General features: G+C 41.9%; 1 long non-coding RNA gene across 1 annotated transcript; it reads right to left on the reverse strand.

Moving 5' to 3' along the window:
• Nucleotides 1–1,888: 1,888 nt before the first annotated feature.
• Nucleotides 1,889–3,933, reverse strand: LOC109200369 (uncharacterized). Its single transcript, XR_002060542.2, has 3 exons — nucleotides 3,882–3,933; nucleotides 3,705–3,797; nucleotides 1,889–2,204 (listed from the first exon to the last, which is right to left on the reverse strand). It is a non-coding gene; the product is annotated as an uncharacterized LOC109200369 (long non-coding RNA).
• Nucleotides 3,934–5,030: the final 1,097 nt, after the last annotated feature.

Consider the following 5,030-nt stretch of genomic DNA (forward strand, 5'->3'; position numbering starts at 1 on the left):
CCTTTATTCGGGGCTGATACAGAAGGCAAAATAACAAACTATAAACTACGGCAATGACAAAACTAAGAAGCTAAACTGGGAGAAACTAAAGGCTATGAATGAAGACTAGGACTGAACTGTAACGAAGTACTATGGACTGACTATGAACACGACATGAAAAACTGTGAACAAGATCTCGGTGCTGGCACATGAAGCTAGAGAGCACAGGGATCGAACCGGCGACCTTCCGGTTACGGATGCGCTTCCCAACCCCCTGAGCCACAGTCACCCCAATCTATTTATCTATTTAATGCTGTTTAACAATTTACATATACAGTGGGTTGCAAAAGTATTCGGCCCCCTTGAACTTTCCCACATTTTGTCACATTACAGCCACAAACATGAATCAATTTTATTGGAATTCCACGTGAAAGACCAATACAAAGTGGTGTACACGTGAGAAGTGGAACGAAAATCGTACATGTTTCCAAACATTTTTTTACAAATAAATAACTGCAAAGTGGGGTGTGCGTAATTATTCAGCCCCCTTTGGTCTGAGTGCAGTCAGTTGCCCATAGACATTGCCTGATGAGTGCTAATGACTAAATAGAGTGCACCTGTGTGTAATCTAATGTCAGTACAAATACAGCTGCTCTGTGACGGCCTCAGAGGTTGTCTAAGAGAATATTGGGAGCAACAACACCATGAAGTCCAAAGAACACACCAGACAGGTCAGGGATAAAGTTATTGAGAAATTTAAAGCAGGCTTAGGCTACAAAAAGATTTCCCAAGCCTTGAACATCCCACGGAGCACTGTTCAAGCCATCATTCAGAAATGGAAGGAGTATGGCACAACTGTAAACCTACAAAGACAAGGCCGTCCACCTAAACTCACAGGCCGAACAAGGAGAGCGCTGATCAGAAATGCAGCCAAGAGGCCCATGGTGACTCTGGACGAGCTGCAGAGATCTACAGCTCAGGTGGGGGAATCTGTCCATAGGACAGCTATTAGTCGTGCACTGCACAAAGTTGGCCTTTATGGAAGAGTGGCAAGAAGAAAGCCATTGTTAACAGAAAACCATAAGAAGTCCCGTTTGCAGTTTGCCACAAGCCATGTGGGGGACACAGCAAACATGTGGAAGAAGGTGCTCTGGTCAGATGAGACCAAAATGGAACTTTTTGGCCAAAATACAAAACGCTATGTGTGGCGGAAAACTAACACTGCACATCACTCTGAACACACCATCCCCACTGTCAAATATGGTGGTGGCAGCATCATGCTCTGGGGGTGCTTCTCTTCAGCAGGGACAGGGAAGCTGGTCAGAGTTGATGGGAAGATGGATGGAGCCAAATACAGGGCGATCTTGGAAGAAAACCTCTTGGAGTCTGCAAAAGACTTGAGACTGGGGCAGAGGTTCACCTTCCAGCAGGACAACGACCCTAAACATAAAGCCAGGGCAACAATGGAATGGTTTAAAACAAAACATATCCATGTGTTAGAATGGCCCAGTCAAAGTCCAGATCTAAATCCAATCCAGAATCTGTGGCAAGATCTGAAAACTGCTGTTCACAAACGCTGTCCATCTAATCTGACTGAGCTGGAGCTGTTTTGCAAAGAAGAATGTGCAAGGATTTCAGTCTGTAGATGTGCAAAGCTGGTAGAGACATACCCTAAAAGACTGGCAGCTGGAATTGCAGCAAAAGGTGGTTCTACAAAGTATTGACTCAGGGGGGTGAATAATTACGCACACCCCACTTTTCAGTTATTTATTTGTAAAAAATGTTTGGAATCATGTATGATTTTCGTTCCACTTCTCACGTGTACACCACTTTGTATTGGTCTTTCACGTGGAATTCCAATAAAATTGATTCATGTTTGTGGCTGTAATGTGACAAAATGTGGAAAAGTTCAAGGGGGCCGAATACTTTTGCAAGCCACTGTAAATGTTCATTGGTGTAACACATAAACAGACAACATATGACCATCATCATACAATACACTGTGATTCACACTCCTCTAAATCCCTATAAAACAATGACAATGACAATTTAAAAAAGAATTTATTTATTTAATAAATACAATTATTCATTTAATATCTCACAGTTTATTGTGTCAAGAAAAGCAAAGATCAAGAAAAGCAAAAACCATTAACTTCTTATTGTTCATGGAACTGTTAATTTCTTCAGTGATCTCTGTCAATCAGCTTGTTCCAAATCGATACTCACTGGAAGACAGAAGTTTCTATTTATTTATTGTTTTCTTTTTGTCAATGAAGTTTTGTTCCTAGTCAGATAGGAAAAACCTTTTTCTTTATTTATTTTGGCAGAAAGTGAACAGGATTGTAATTTGTGAAAAAATGTTTATTTTCTACACAGCACTAGGTCCCACATAGCAAAACTGGTATGGCCCGGATCTGGCCCACACAATGTGCTTACACATGGCCCACATACCGCAAAGGATGACGGCCCTTAGGTGGTCCAGATCTGGTTTGCCAAAGGTGGCCCACACATGGGCCAGCACAAGGCCAGCTGCAGACACACTGCTGGTCCTGTGCTGGATGACATCTGGGGGCAAGAGCTGAAACTGTTTTGGGCCAGCACAGGACCAGCAGTGTGTCTGCAGCTGGCCTTGTGCTGGCCCAGAACAGTTTCAGCTCTTGCCCCGAGATGTCATCCTTATGTGTACCTTAACAAAGTCATGTAATAACAACATGTCCTGGAACATAATAGTGCAAAAGTAACATGCCGCAACTCTGTTCAGACAGTGAATGGACTGATTCTTATGCAGCGGTTTTTTTCTCTCTGGATTACTGGAGGTGCTCTATACAACATTCACCCAATCAGACACTTTCTCTAAACTGAGTGCTTCCTAACTACATTCATACACAGTCGCTCTCCTGACATGCAGACTGGAGCCAGGGATCGAACCACCAACCTTCCTCTCAGTAGGTGACCCACTCTACCTCCTGAGCTACAGCCACCCAGTGGTAAACATGAGTAAACCCTCACTACTTTTTGGATAAAGTGTACACTCACAAACCTGTCAAACCTGCATTTGAAACGTTGGCTACCATAGCAGTATAGTATTGCAACATGGCAAAATAGGAAATACGAAAATCTAAAATAGGAAAATAGGAACATAAATAGTGCCATCATTGCCAGACCTGGTCCACATCTGGTTGACATACACCCTGCCATGACACCAGTCAGTCAAAAGTGCCAGTTTAATGCCAATTCCGGGCCAGACCTCTATTCTATGAGCCTGGGCAACATAACCCAAAACAGAATCGAGCCAGATATGGCATGCGATCACATAGACCGTGCCATCTATGCCAGGCCTGGCCCATATCTGGATGACATACCATATCATGCCAGAAGTCAGCCAGCAGTGCCGGCTTGATACCAGATCCGGGCCAGACCTGCTTGCTATGTGGGGTAAGTGGATTGGATTGCTACTTTACCTGAATAAATAAAACATCTTTTAAAAATGGGATAATCTGAAGCATTTAATGCGATAATTATGAAAATTAAAACAAACAAGAAATACTTACTGCGTAAGATATAAGCTGAGGCTGTACATGGTGTTTATTTTTTAACTTTAATTCTGTGTCTATAGGTATTTTGACTTCATTTGAGATGTAGTTTAAAGACCATGAAACAACATCAAACAGTTCATTTAAATTATATAAACTGACATCAAAGAGTTCATCTTACTAACAGCTCACCTCTCTGCAGCAGAGACTTTAAAATCAAAGATGGCATCTTTAGACGCGTCACTCTGTAAGGACACAGAGCTGGGTGGAGGTCCAGGTGGGTTCCTGTGAATAATGATGGAGCAGTGATGTGAGTGCTGAGCTGTGACATGGAGAAGAGTCATGGACAGTTAGAGATGGTCATCTCACCTCTGAGCTTTGGTCTGGCTCTCATGTTCCCCACACAGAGTGCTTTTAGAGGGAGGGACTCCCTCCTCTCTGTCCTCACACTGATCCATGCTGCTCAATTCAGCTCACACACACTTTCTACCTGCAGAGGAAACACAAATCATTCATGTGCACATCAACTGAGAGCTGCAGAGGTCGTGTCTGATGTGTTGGACTAACATCCATCTGAGACACAACTTTCATCAGTTCACTACAAAAAGTGTCACAGAGTCGAGTTCAGCCTCCAAATCCTCCATTACTGTAGTCCTACAAAGGTCAAACATGGCTGCAGCTTTATGTCAGTAACAATGTCCAGGACTAAGCTGACTGCTTACAGAGTTCACACTCTAACTGCTAGCTGCTCTGCTAGCTAAGCTGACTAAGTAACAGTTACTCTGACAGCAGTTACTGTGGATCAGGGGCCGAGCTCAGGACACATTCAGTGTGTTTAGCCAGATTCCTGGACTCTGATCACACTAACAGAAAATGGCAGACACACTCAGCCTCATTGGTCCAGCTGTGAGTCAGTTACCGTGAACTATGGAGCGGCAGATTTGTGCTATAAATCAATGTAACACTGTCAAACAGATGAAATTGACAGCAGTACAGAAGCTTCAGAACTGGCTTTAGTCCTTTGGTTTAAAATAATTCTTCAACATTAAACATTTAGGAACAGTTGTTGTTTGCTGCTGCAACAAACAACAACTGTCTCAGACTCTCAGCTTTTATACTAAGCCCCGTTTTTGTTGAAAGGGATGAAAAAAAAGTTCTTAATGATTTTAAATAAGTATTACATTATTTTAAAACTAAGATTATTTTATAAATAGCATGCTCAACAAAAAGAAAAGCAAATGTTCATTGTGTCTTCTTCTATTAAAAATCAATGACTGACATGCAATTATCTTTAAATAGTTTAAGTGATTAAACAACAGCAGTAAGTTTAACATATTAAACCTGTAAAACTGTCCTATGTTTGTTTTCAGAGTTAACAGTGGAACATAGCAAACTTGATTTAAAGAACCAGTTTAGATTTGCTCCAAGTGTTAGCCAGGAAAACATTACACACTGACTTTAATGAGAGACCGGAAATACAAACACACACAGTTTGTTGTGTAAAGAAATCAAACATGA

The sequence above is a fragment of the Oreochromis niloticus genome, unplaced genomic scaffold, assembly GCF_001858045.2.
Source record: "Oreochromis niloticus isolate F11D_XX unplaced genomic scaffold, O_niloticus_UMD_NMBU tig00003056_pilon, whole genome shotgun sequence".
Lineage (NCBI taxonomy): Eukaryota > Metazoa > Chordata > Actinopteri > Cichliformes > Cichlidae > Oreochromis > Oreochromis niloticus.